The sequence below is a fragment of the Camponotus vicinus genome, unplaced genomic scaffold (genome assembly GCF_025532165.1).
Source record: "Camponotus vicinus isolate PSW18456_S1 unplaced genomic scaffold, iyCamVici1.0 SCAF_5, whole genome shotgun sequence".
Taxonomy (NCBI): Eukaryota; Metazoa; Arthropoda; class Insecta; order Hymenoptera; family Formicidae; genus Camponotus; species Camponotus vicinus.
Window position 1 is genome coordinate 15,524,402 of NW_028141977.1, and position 14,642 is coordinate 15,539,043.

A 14,642-nucleotide genomic window follows, 5' to 3' on the forward strand; every position below is an offset into this window, starting at 1 on the left:
TTGATAAAGTGTTTATATCAAAAAATATGTCTGAACATCTCTAAATTCATTACATGGAAAATACACAAATACACAAATATACAAAAATACACGTGAAAGAGACCGGGGAGAGAGAAAACATGTTTTTTGAATATACGACCATCCCGAATATAAAATTCAGCCGAATAAGCTGACTCAACAAAATATCCCCAATGTATTAATATCTTACTCGAAATTCTCGTAAAGTACTATCGACTAGCGGCTTCTCCGGGGACTCCGAGAAACACTAATGCGAGCTGACCAAACATTCGGAATTTGGCACAGGCTGTTACTGTTCACCACGACATGCTAAGCATATGGCGTGCAGATGCCCGACTTGTAATAACTGTTTGCAATTCCGTCGGACATTGGCTGGTTGCACATATTTGAGAAACAACGAAACAACGCGAATGCGATGAGTTTCTCTCAATGTGGAAATCTCTCGGAAACGCTTACTACAATAGTTTGCGATAATTTTGATTATTGTTTCCTTTAGAGTTTGAAATAATTTTATATTATTTTATCTCCCATGTTCTTCTCACAATTCTTTCAGTTTTCTGCTTTTACTTCTCGTATATTTTGAACAAGTTTTACTGGAAACTTTTTAGTCCGATTCCGCTTTTAATAATACTATTGTATAAAATTTGTTTTCTATAGAAATACAAATGAAAAGAAATTTATCAAACAATTATATACAGTTATAAATTTTATCAAGCATACATACATATATATATTTTTTATATTCATGTACATAATTTATTGTTTTTTTGTACTAGCTACAAATGTATTTTACACGTGAAAGTGCGAATTAAATAATATTGAAATGAAAAAGTATTGTAAGAAATAAATGCATTACGTAGATGTATCAATTAAAATTGTGTTATTTGCCATTTATTACAAATTTTATAACTTGCTTGCAATGGCATTATTATGCACTCATAAAAATGTCATTGTATAAATAAATCAAATTTTATATATCAAATATTAAATGATAAATTTAACTCTATTTAAAAAAGTTTTTATAAAAAATTTATTTCCAAATAATTTTACTAAATATTTGATAAATTTAACTGTATTTATCTTTTCAATTTTACTCACTATATATAAATGCGTATATGTAAGTGTTTTATGCATATGTATTTCAGAAATCATGTACGACGTACAGAGCATATCTGTCCCTTTGCTAAAGCGACATTTATGGCTCGCCTGAGGGTTAAAAGGGCGGAGAACCGTCATTTGTATTTCACATTTATCGCATTTGAAACATCGTGATGCGGATAGATATAGTTTATTCTAATGCGAATGTGCTTTCATGTGCAGCGTTAGTGGAAGTTAGTAGTAGAAGTCAGAAAAGGTCAGCCATGTCCGACCGCAATCGCTATTTCTACTGAAATCATTCACCTGAAATTCGCTTTTTTCTCAATTTATATGCCGTGCAATCTACACTATTATTTTTTTAAATTCCTTCATTATTGTTTCTGTCACAGCTTGTATAAATTTATCATCGAGTTGAAAAGCAGAAAACGCCATAATATGCACGAGAAACCGAATTTCACATATTAAAATATCGAAGATTTTACGACTCAGAATTAATTTTTTTGATAGTTATTCGAGTATAATTCTCGCGATAATAGATAATGAAACGATAATGAAAAGTTGATGAGACCAGCAGAGTGACGAGAGACGATTCTATTGCCGGGCGGAGTCGGTTATTACGGGATTCATTATTACGCCACATGTTAGTCGAGGAATAAAGGTCGCTGTCGCTGCCTTTCAGTAAGAGTCAAAAGCGGCAGTTCGTCAATAATTCAGAGGAAATTTCCGACCGGGATAAGCCCGACAGGAGGCAACCGCATTTAATTTTGCGACAAAGTCGGACGAAGTATGGTGACATGACGACGCGCCTTGTCGCGACGTGAAACATGCAACGCGCAATATCGGCCGCGTGTAAATTGCTCATAAATATTTTCACTTAATTCCGCTCGAATCAAGTCCGGATAACAACGCTTACCCTATGGGATTAACATCCGGTTTATAATTAAAATCGTAATCGTGAAGTAGCTGGCCTTGGCCGGGAGGTGATCCAACTTTTCCGTACGAAACGATATAATTCTACTCTTCAGATAGCGCCGGCGATCTATTAACGAGCGCGTTTGTTAATAAACGTGGATAAGCCTCGACAATTTGTTTCGCAATCGCAAATATTTTGAAACGTAATGCAATCATGACACAATCGTGATCGATGATAATATATCGCCAATTATTCATATTTATACATTTATTTTATTCGTTAACGTAAATATGTAAAATCAATTCACGCGTTTTCGAATATGAACGATTAAATTAATTAATATAATTGGAAATTTGAGCGCTCGATAAAGGGCTACATACATATTTTATTACAATTGCGAAAATTAACTTTAAAACAAGAAAATGTTTTTTTTTCATGTGGAAAAAAAATTAATCAAAAAGGAATTATTTAGTCTTTCATCGTATATTTGATTTTAATCGAATTTTGTAATATTATTTGCTTATTTTTTATAAATATTGCTTTTTTAAATGTTGCTAAAATAATTATGACACATCGTTATACCTTAGAGTATTGTTGAAATATTGATATACAGTTTTATTTGCTTCTCTCTCATCGCGACACGAAAGTCGAATTAGAAGTCCGAAAACGATCCTCTTTGACTCTCCGCTGCGGTCGGAAACGAGAAACTTTATCGATAGTTTCGCATTCCCCGCCATTAAGCGTGGTTCTCGCATTCAACTGAATCCCGGAGTATCTCGCTAATGGGTACACTCGAGCTTTTGTGCGTTAAACTTCGAACATATCGTCGCCACATCATCGTCGTTCCTAACGAACAGAAGTATAAATCGAGAATCATTCGACGTCATAAATACGGATTATATTTTTTTAACAAAAAACATGAAATTGCATACGCAATACGACCCATGATTTGAGGCAGCAAAGCTGCAAAGGGCGTCCGATTACGAAGTATCGTATAACGTATATTGAAATATTATTCCGATGGTGAATATCAAAATTGCGAAACGATTTCGCAATTTATTATTTTTTTCGTTCGAATAAAAATGATTTATTGCAAATGTATTATCCCTGCTTAGGAAATATTGCGTAACGTGAAAAAGAGAGAAAAATGCAATTCTACAAATTAGAGAAATGTTACAGAAATTATAATATAATATAAAATTAAAAACATCACATGTATAAAAAAATGTACACGATATAATTATCTAAAATTTATTAAAATATATTTATACAGAATATTTTAATGATGTTGAGAATCGTTGTTGACACTCGTTGTCTCTTACTTTTCTTCTATCACAATTTCCATCATTTCTATAACGAGTCCACAATTCGATATATTTCTTGTGAATTAAGATCCTTTAAAAAGAGAAATTCGACTTAGAACTCTTTGAAAGAGTATAATTCCACTACTGATCGTGTCCTTTATTGGATACTGTACATAGTATTTCGCGTAGCATTATATTCGCGTATTTTCCAACTCGGATTTCCGACTCGAAACCAGCGAAGTAAATTGCAAATTTCCATTGTGCCACGGAACACGATGATCAAACAGCTAGGTAGTGGCGCACATTCGACGGCAGTGTGTTGGCTTGAAACGTTTTCTAGAAGTACTCTCTCGTGCATATTCATGGTGGTTGGCTGAGCACTCGATCGATTACCAATAGACACCACGAGGACCAATATGGAAGCTAATTTCGGACGCGAAAATGTTGGCCACGAAATGGCCTGCACAAAGGCAGGGAAATAAAATACACAAGGTAATGAAAATAGAAGGCGTACAAAACAAATCGAATGTAAGTCGATAGTGTTAGTAGTTGTTTGTAATGCATCAATCATAAAACTACCGCGATCAAGTTTCTAATTTACTTTAGACGTACTTTATTTTAGACGCGATATTACATTATCAAACTTTATAAATTATCAATTTAGTTATAACAGTGTAGTTATAACTTAATTATAAAACAATACGGAGAACGAGAAAGAAAAAGAAAATAGAGGGAAAAATAAATGAACCAAAAAGATAAATAAATTACCAAATACATATCAGACACTTTAGAGAAATATAATATAAATCGACAAATTAAACTTGTATGGAAGGATAAAAGAGAAAAATACATTCTATTTTTCCAAAGTATAAATATTATTTTAAACAAAATAATTTCTTCCTCCCGTTTTCTAAGAAAAATGGCGTCGCATATGAAAATACATGTCATTTCAGCTCGTGCTTTAATAATTTCATTTTGCCAGTTGTCGCGGTATTTTCCGCGAACAACAGTCGCAGATTTATTTCCAAAAATCAAAATAAATAGAATTTAAGCGGACGCGACCCGCGATACATAATGATTCTTTCATTTTAACGGACGGATGCATTCGCAACGTTCCATTTTTCTTTTAATGCGATGCGACGTATACTGTACGTGTAACGCGTGATGATTTTTGCACGAGTTCGACGCGACACAATGCACTCAGGCGCAACGTTTTCCCGTTACATAAAGCGGATACGGGAGCAGATATTTCCCGTTGACCGGCTCATGTATATGCATCCCGACTAGATGCTCGTTTGGCTGTCAATATCAATGTCAACCGGCTGTTCAAATTGTAACGGCTCAACATCCAGGAGAAAGCGATGACGCTCAAACGACGATTATTTTTGTCTGCAATGATATCCATCTAGACTTCGATAATTTCGAATTAGAAAAAAATAGACAAAATCATACGTGTCTTAATAGAGTTTTTTTTTTATATTTTTAAATATAATTTAACGATACGTTAAAATTATCGGACGACAGATAATCTTTCGAAAATACACATCTGCACGAAGTAGTTATCTGAGGGAAAATAAAATACGCAGATGGAGAGAACATTGCAATTTTTGCGAGCTTTGCTCTTTTTTTTATCTTTTGCTTCCACTTGATGTCGAGATAAGGATGCGCCAATAAATATGTACGCGAACTTCCTAGGGCGAGGGAGAATAGGTCGCGGAACCGACTTTTCCATCTGCGACCATCTCCCGTGTACTTTCCATCGAATTAATGGGCACTAACGCGGGCGCATTTATCCGATATTTTACTCGTGCCCGAGCACGATCGGAAAAAGTTTAGCGACGGCGTTTTTCCAATTGACGGACGACGGCAAGAAGAAGCGGCCATCGGCGACCATCGCTAGCTTCCAGTCGTTCGACAGAGCGACTCCGGTAGATTTTCGCAATCTTTTCTACAGCGCGAAAGATTCTCGCCGTCTCAACGGAAGATCAAATCGAAACGATCGGTGGCGACGCTAAAGAAGAACAATCTGCTTCATGATTGCAACCGTCCGCCGTGCAACTTGTCCTTTATAGCTGCAATTTTCGCGCTTTGGATACCCCCATGATTTTCAGAAAAGTGTTATCGAGAAATACGGGAATAGTGCCAACGGTAATTTTCGCTGGTTTCTTTTCGTTTGGTTCTAATAAATTTTTTCAAATAAAAAAAAACGTTAAAGTATAAATAACTTGTATCATAAAAGCGAAAAAAGTTGACAATGAGAAGCAATATATTTTCCAAGGAATATCGATATATATGTTAATGATAAAATTACTTATTCAATGCCGACTAATAACTTTCAAAGAAATTTTAACGTAAGAATTGATTAATAATAAGATATTTAATGTTGAAAATTTTCTCTCTCTTTTTCTCAAGAAGATATGAAAAAATGATACTGAACTAATTTTCCGGTGCCGTAAAAAGTCATTTAGATATAATAAATTTGACATATATTAATTCAAAATAATGGGCGCGAATGAACGAGAGTTAGAGGCATGGGAGAAATTTCCGCTGACGATACACGGGCGCTTAAATGGTGTTTCGTTGCCCATGCACGCGCAGAAACAGTGTTGAATGGATGCCCCATAAGCCCCACATACAATTTCGAATCCCCCAGGCTCACCGCAGCAACGCGGCAAATGGACCGAGATATCGCTCGTCTCTAAACTATGATCAGGAAAGAGACAGAGAGAGAGGGAGAGAATCGAGCATATTTCCGAAACATGTATTGTATCGAAATTTCGATGAATTATAAATGAGATAATATCGTGTTAAATCACGAAACACATAAATTTATCTCTTTCGTCGATCATTTTTAAGCATGAAGCCCATTTTTTTAACAGTAGCCACCTCTACATATGAAATTTATGTTAGTTATAAAATGTGATATCCAAGAATATATTATTGCTTTGCCGATTCATACAATTAATTTCGATCGTATAAAATACGGACTTCAATAGATCATTAATATATAAGCGCGGAATTTTTATGATACACAATCGATATTAAAATAAATATTAAAATAAATTTTATATAATAACGATTGTAAAATATAACGACGCGTCTTTGTTTACACATTTGATGGTATGTCAATACGTAGTGATTATGCTTTATTATAACGAAAAGTATCGAGAAGAGAAAAAGGAAAAGGACCAATGGAGAGAGAAATTCTTGTTATTTTATCTGTATTTGTACAATATGTAAAATTTTATAAGATATATTATATATGTATATAACGTTTTGTTACGTACAACAAATTTCCTCGTGGTTCAAATACAGTTTGCTCATCATTTTCGAATTAAAAGCACGAAATAATACCTAAATTGCCAATCAAAACATATAGATAAGATAACGAAAAATCACATGATATATTATTAATACTTATTGTCAACTTTAAATTTTCAAGAAACAGAATATTTCGTACTTCTTAAATATTTTATAGCAATGACGAATTAAATGTCACACGGTATTTGACGCTTGTATAGAGAACACGCTTTTGTAAATACACAAAGTCACATTGTCATTCGCGCGGTACGACTCGGGCAAAACAGTAGCGAGATACTGTGTCAGTATCATTTCAGACGCGGTCATGAGAAGTACAAGATATTTGTCAAGCGTAATAATTTATTATAATTATTATAATTCGCGATTATGCAATTGATTTCCGCGATTAACGTAGCAATTACAACAATATACAATTTACAACAATATTAGATTAATTATCAAAAAAAAAAAAAAAAAAACGCATAATACATCCGTTCGAAATAAATGTTCAATATACAGAGGTTATTTTATCATTTTAGCTAAAACTTATAAATAATGTTATCTATTTCGAGGCCTAAAAGCGACATTTGCCAGAAAATATTCTCAACCTTGTCTTGTTTTTTGCATAAACATATTTTTTATTGATAATTTTTAATTGTAATAATTATAATGATTGTGCGTTTGGCATCTTTCGATACTTCTTGTGGTGTATGTCAGTGTTAGTGCAACATAAGTGTGGACTCATTGTCAGCAAGAATGAAGTGTCGTCGCACAGTTTTCGAACATAAAATCGTAATTATGTATAATGATTATTTTTGCGCATTGTTCTTCCATTTCATTCCATATAATTCGCGTCAGAATAATATCCGTTATGTGCAATCAATATTGAAAGTGCGAGCAAAATATTATCGTATTAATTTAATGTATTTTTTATCGCGAATAAATATCATGTGCGTGAACAACATAAGAAAAAGAAGACACCAAGCGACGGACATAGCAACTGTAAGATAAACAAATTATTTAACTTATTTATGTAGTTTGTGAAAATATTTACTCGTATCTCTCTGAAAAAGAATAATTCATTTTATCTTACAGTAATATATATAATTTAATTACGTAAACAAATGTATTAATTTTTTTTTATTTCATAATATTTTAAAAATATGTTTATAATAATTTTTATATAAATACACACACATGTGCATGTGTCTATATAAAATACTTAACATTGTATTAAAATTTTTCCGCATCGCATATTATTCTGCTCTCTCACATTTTATAAAAATTTACAATAAAAGTTTTTCTTTTCAAGATTTTCAAACAAAATCTTCATATTAAATATTTATTTAAAGGACGAAACAAAAATTTAATAGAGTGTAATAATTATTTTGCAATATATTAATTATTCATGATATTGCTTCATAATTTAAATATATTTGTATTTTACAGATCCATATCAGATTACTACCACTACTGCCCTGCGCTTCGTATCGGTGAGTTTTTAATAATTTTATATTTTCATCTTGAGGTAAACAGATTTTTGCGGACATTACATCACTTTTATATACATATATAAGAGAAAAAGATTTATGCTCCAGAGAGGAAAGCGCGCTTGTAAAATCACGTTTCAATGAAGAATTATCGTATTTTAATCTCGAAGTAAACAAATTTTTACGGACATTATATCATAATTTATATAAGACTTGTGTGTAAGAGAACGAATAGATCGAATAGAACGAATGATCCCCTCCTCCCCAAATGCGCCTGTAAAATCACATTTCTCAGTGAGAAATTATCGTTTCTCGCAAACCGCAGCCTCGTGCGCAAGACATTGTATCGGCACAATTTGCCATTCAACTTAGAATTCGTGTTTGCCAAATAGTTCGTACTTCTGGATACCCGGGGGTAGCTGCGGCCTCTTGCCCCCCCCCCCCCTTCCTATTCCTACAATCGACATCGGCGCTCTATCGACACCCGTTCTCGACAATTCGTGCGTTTAACAGGGAAGAAATCGTGAAGGAAACGAGCGGGAAAAGAAGTCAACAATCCGTCCACGTAATTGGATAACTCGAGGAGCGTTCGTATAGAATTGAGTTTCCGTCCGATATGCTGATTGTTGTGACTTGCTAGATATCGTCTTGGGTGCCGTCTAACATAAGATGGGTATCGGGGATTCCGGAATTTTTGCATTTTGCATGTAGATCCAAAAGTTTCTTAGATTCCCGCGGTGATTCCGGGTTCTCGGGTTCTGGAATCTCCGAGTTTGCAATCTAGGATCTTAGGTTGACCACATTTTTTCTTTTCTTTTTTTTTTCTTTGCATGAGAGACCGAAACGATAAGAAAGGAAACTGGAGCATTTGCGCCGGATTTTAAAAAAGAACTAATTATAAGAAGAAATTAGTCTGAAGTTATTCTGATTTCTTCTTTTTGCTATCAAAATAATGTGATTGCTGCATTGAATTTTAATTATTATATATTCATGTGTATCATGTAGCGTATAGAAGTGTCGCGAGCTTTTCTATATACAAACATTATTAAAATAAATTATGATACGATATAAAGCAACAACTGATATATTTATCAGTTATATCTAACAGTTATATTTAACTTCAAATTTTACATATAAATAAAGATTGAATAGAGTAAAAAATATTTAATATTTTAGAATCGCATATTACAAAGTAAAATGAATATAAAATTGAATATAATTGAAATGAGAGAAGCAGATTTAAAAAATTCTCATATGTTATTTTGTGGAGAGATAACGTGTGAAGAGAATATAATATATATAATAGTTGCATGCAAACTTTGATAAAATGAAAATGTGGATATCATATATAAACTATATATATTTTTTTATTATGTACCATATCTAAATAATCGGTAAATCTCTGTATATGCCCTTCATTAATCCGTATGTGGCAAGATATTTATTGTTGTGAGGAAGGAAATTTTTTCGAATTGTAGAGATCGTCTGAACAGTACGATTACTTCACGATTTTTAAATTTATAAAACTACAAATATTTGTTTTTTAAATATTGATGAATTATCAAAGGCCGCCGTCTTCGTCGAACTAATTTTAACATTAAGAAAACGAATTAATTATTTATTTAATTATTTATTGCGTACCGATAAACTGTCAGAAATTCCGATCCATCTTTTTCTTTTCCTTTAATTTTAACATCTTAAACTTTGATATGATATAATTCACGACTCATTGACCTTTCAAATCCTCTATCTCCACGGTACTATAACCGTACATAAAGAAAAGGTTTGGTGAAAGAGAATGGGGTCAATCCATAATTTGTAAAGTACATTCTCTCCCCCCTCCTCTCTCTCTCTCTCTCTCTCTCTTCCTCGCAACGGTATTCATATTTAAATTCATCCTTATATATCATGGAGTTATCTCATTTTTGCACTGAACTTTTCACAGTTCTTGGTCACAGAGTGTATTGTAATAATATTCATCAACCTAATATAATGATATTTGGACATGCGTCCGACATTCTACTGTCGACATTATATAGGACTTCCTTTTTTCTTCCTCTAGATAATTCTCTTCCTTTTCCTCTGTTTAATAAAGTAGAAAACGAATTATCAAGAATAATCAGAATTTCTCATCTTTTTATTAATAAAGTATATTACATTTAAATAGAGCAAGAGACAGAGAAAGAGGCAGAGAGAGAGAGAGAGAGAGAGAGAGAGAGAGGAAGAGAGAAAAGAAAGAGAGAAGATCGGCTTCTTTATTAATTATTAGATATTTATTCGCGATATAATAGAATTTTAAAGATATCTTGAATAATTGATATCAAATCCATCTTTCATTCTTGAATCTGAAGAGAATTTTAGATTCTTCAAGTCACTTATAAAGATCCCTACAGCTTATCGCTCTTCCTTAGTAATGTTGATTAAATAAATAATTTTATACGAGTTTACTTCAATTTTTTAACGATACTCATGGATAAAAAAATACGGAAAATCGGTGAAGAAAAAGCAACAATATATAGGCACGAAGTACTCTCGTAAAAATAATGTCATCTAAAAGCATCGAACAAGCTTGAATTTCAGGCATGTAATGCAAGTCGGTCCGGTATCTCGTAAAGAAACGGTCCTTGCAACTGTAAATGAGTCGAATCGCGAGAAGAAGAAGAGTTCGAACAGAGAGGAAAAATGGTAAAGAAAGTTTTAAGTAGTTTCTAAAGTTTCGCAATCGATACTGTCGCCAGGAGCGGCCGAATAAATTCACCTCGAGTCGTTTTCGTAAAACTCGAGTCCGTCCGCGATTTATCGGGATCGTTCGCAACGACAGCATCGAATTAGTTCGACTTCCGGGAAGCTTCGCAAATGTCCAGTAACTCCAACGAGATGATAATCAAGAGAGGAAATTTAAATATGACTGTCTGTGAACGGCCATCCGTGATAGCATTCATTTCCGATTCTTCTGTCAAATAAATAAAATTCAGGATCGCACCCAACAGAAGCACCGACTGCGTCAGATTAATCTCGATTTTTCGATATTGAAATCCATATCTGTCAGTAGTCTACAGAAAATACGTGATTTTCGAAACGTCTTGCATGGCACGAGGGTGTGAGATATAAATTTAAAAAAAAATCCCCGACCAACATCCTCGTGCGATCGCGTGCGACCGGACGATATCCCGCGATTTTCTTCACGAAGCGGCCGCAGCGTCGAATTTTCCAATTTCGCCCTTTATTCGAGCTTCGGGTACGGAAGCCTCGTTTATTCTGGTATTTATTCGTCAATATTGCGGGCCGCGTGTATCGCACTGCAGGCGTATTGTACCCGGGAGATTAAAACTGCGATGTATTACCCTTCCCCGATCGAAAGCGGGTTTGGCGTTAGAGACTTACAATCCCGTAAACGCATTTCGCGTTTCGAAAGCTCACGCTACCTCCCATCCGCGCGACCATTTGTGATTTATGGACCGTGTAACGCGAATCGCAAATTTATCCTAGAAACCGTACAACGCGCGGTTGGTTTGTCTTTGGCCGTATAAATATATCTCCAACTTTTTTACAGCGAAAGTTACTCAGCGAGTTTCTCCTTTCAACGTACACTCCGCTCACGGGCGTCAATTTTACACTCTTTTTCATTTTCGGGATTTTTTTTTAACGAAAAATAGTTACTCGATGGTGTTTCATCATGGGAAAATGTTTTCCCTCCAAATCGATCCATTTTCCAAATTGGATTTTAGTCCGGTCAACTTGTACATAAAATATCAAGATGGTGTTCAAACTAAATATACATCTTTTATGATTTTCTTATTTTATGTCGATTTTTCTATCGAAAAAAAGATATTGAAAAAGATTGTCTAATAAATCTTTTTTCGTATGTCCAAAGTTTCGAACGGAGGAATGGGAATTTTAATTTTATACAAACGAGAAATAATTACCTAACGAATTTTTCATCATGCGGAAAGGTTTTTTGACGATTGAAATTCTCGTTGAGTGCGCTCTCGCATCAATTATTAGAATGGTCTATAGACATTTTAAACTAAACAGTTGTCCAAACTTGAATTTTTTACAACGCATAAAAGTTATCTCTAATGAGTTCTCCTTCACATACAGAAAGTTCGGTTCAACTTGAATTTTAAACGTACCGCGATCACATTAAATATTCGAACAGTCAATTTTGGGCGAAAAACTCTCTCGCCAGATTTGAGTTTTTCATCACCGGTGAAAGTCATCTCGAGTTTCGCGGAGATGCGCGAAAGTTTCTATACGGTCTGATATACGTATTTTAGCAACGCCGCATCTGTGCTGAATGTTGGAATAGGTGGTTTTGTACCGGGAAAATCTTCTTTCAGGTCGGGATCCTTCCAGTCGGAAAACCTTTGTCATTCGCGAAAGTTTCATACGGTTGAATTACAATCTGTTCTTATCCCAGCCATATTTTTCGTCTATTTTTGTATAATGTTACGGTTACAAAAGGCCTCTCCTCTCCCTTCCAGTTTTATTAATATAAAACGTCCATGTGATATTGTCGCGCAAAATTATGATACACAAGATAAACAAAAATTTACGAAGTTTTAATTTATTATTTAAAATTTCCTAAAATAAACGCCTGCATATCTTTATCATTCTAATATGTTACTTATTGACAAACTAAAAATGTTAAATAATTGACACAATACTTTACATTTATTTTTGTTATTGTGACTTTAAGTATAATGTAAAAATAACATACAAATTAATTAAAAATTACATGAAAAAATAGTTACAATAACTCATAAGAATTGTTGTAAGACATTAACATATAATAGTAATTATTTACTTAAATTATTTGTAATAGAAACACATTTGATTTTAGTAAATTTGATTATTTTATATGTCAAAGTTCAAGATTATTTGAAGATTTACTTTAACTTAGAATGTTAAACTGACTTGAGACATGTTGATTATTTAGAATGATTATGTTAAAAATACTCAAAATAATATTCCATTTTTAAGAGAAATATACAAAATGTTAATTTATGAAGTTGACATAAATGTAACACATGAAAACGTTATAAAAATAATAACATATAAGTTGTATGTTAATTTTATATTAAAGTACTAATCAAAACGTGGTAACACAAGAAAATTTTAACATATGGATGCACAATTTTTTACTGTGTAATTTCTAATTTTTTATACTATTTTTTTCTAGTTTGTATTATATATAAGAAAGAAATAAGAAAATCTTACAAGTTTTTCACAAGTTTATCCTTAAAATTCTTTATGTATCATAATTGCTTCCTCACTCCTGTTGCGAATCTCTTTATTTAATGCGGAATTAATGAAATATGCAAATCGCATATTTTATTAATCATAAACATGGATCGCAATAAGGCGTACTAAGGGATCGGAGCACCATGTGGTAGAGATGCACCAGGGAAAAGCGCCACGGTTCCAGTTTGTCGCACAAATGCATAGCTGGACTATAGATTCTGATTTATTTGCAAAACGGTAGTAACGCCCAAGGGTTGCTTGGGAACGGGCACAAAGGGACTGCACTATTGTGTGTGTACACGAGTTAGCCATTTTTGCACTACAGTTACTGAGCTGCTTTTATTTCCCTGTCCTATTTCGCTTCATAGTTCGCGAAATATTTTTCATTTGTTTAAGATTTATACGTATACGAAAGTGCGAAATTGCGACGCGCATCGATATGCGCGTCGAACTCGGTTTCATTATCGTTTTTTCGAAAATTTACGACTGGAACGACATAATATGGGAATGAATTTATTAATCCCGTATATAATGCAGAAAGTTAGCAGGGAGTGTAATTCTCTACGGAATATATTCAACGTGACAAATAAAAAGAGAGAGAAAAAATTTCAGAATGTTTCATAATTTCGAAAGAGTGTATACTATTCGTTACATTTGCATTCTCTCTCACGCACATTCTTCCGTAATTAAATGCATTTGTCTCGCAATACGCAGAAAGAATTTCGAGTAATCGACATCTGACGTGGTAAAGGTAGACGTGACGAAAGGGAAGAGGGATAAAAAAGAAAAAAGCGCGAGTTCGTCACTTTTGCAAGCTTCTCGATTTCTCGCTCCGTTTTTAATTTATCCCGATTAGTAATTACACAAGTCGTTGTTAACAAAGAAGCTAAACGAACGCGAAGACTTTTCTGTTGTAAACTCAATTCCCCATCGAATCTTTTTCTTAATTAAAGCCATCAAAGCGCGCAAATTTGCGATTAAAACAAACTGCTATCCTGATACCTTCGGATCGAAACAGATCGGGAAACAATCCCGTCGAAACAAGAAACATGCCGTTCGTATTTCGCTTTAAATCCAAAACAGAACTTTCCATTTTTTTCCCAACGACGCTCGCCTTTCTCTCGGATATCTCCCGGAAACTGAAAGTTATTACTCCGTCCGGAGAGCATGCTTTATTTCCATTATTATTTGCCCGGCGAGTTTTCGAGCGCGAGCAAAGGCGCCCGACGTTGTCGCTCGGGAAGCTCATTATAATAATATCGGCCTAGCATTTGC

The 14,642-nt window shown here is 33.8% G+C and overlaps 1 protein-coding gene and 1 long non-coding RNA gene across 14 annotated transcripts in view; one reads left to right on the plus strand and one right to left on the minus strand.

Moving 5' to 3' along the window:
- The window catches only part of LOC145971733 (uncharacterized), a 136,532-nt gene that overhangs the window by 55,544 nt on the left and 66,346 nt on the right, over positions 1 to 14,642 (plus strand). For 6 of the 8 annotated variants that reach the window (XR_014438958.1, XR_014438962.1, XR_014438961.1 and 3 more), the window contains one exon: positions 8,083 to 8,126. This is a non-coding gene — a long non-coding RNA (uncharacterized LOC145971733). The other 2 variants (XR_014438956.1, XR_014438960.1) reach the window with 2 other exon arrangements.
- Positions 1 to 14,642, minus strand: part of LOC145971729 (cysteine-rich venom protein kaouthin-2) — an 81,542-nt gene that overhangs the window by 18,955 nt on the left and 47,945 nt on the right. The window lies entirely within an intron of this gene.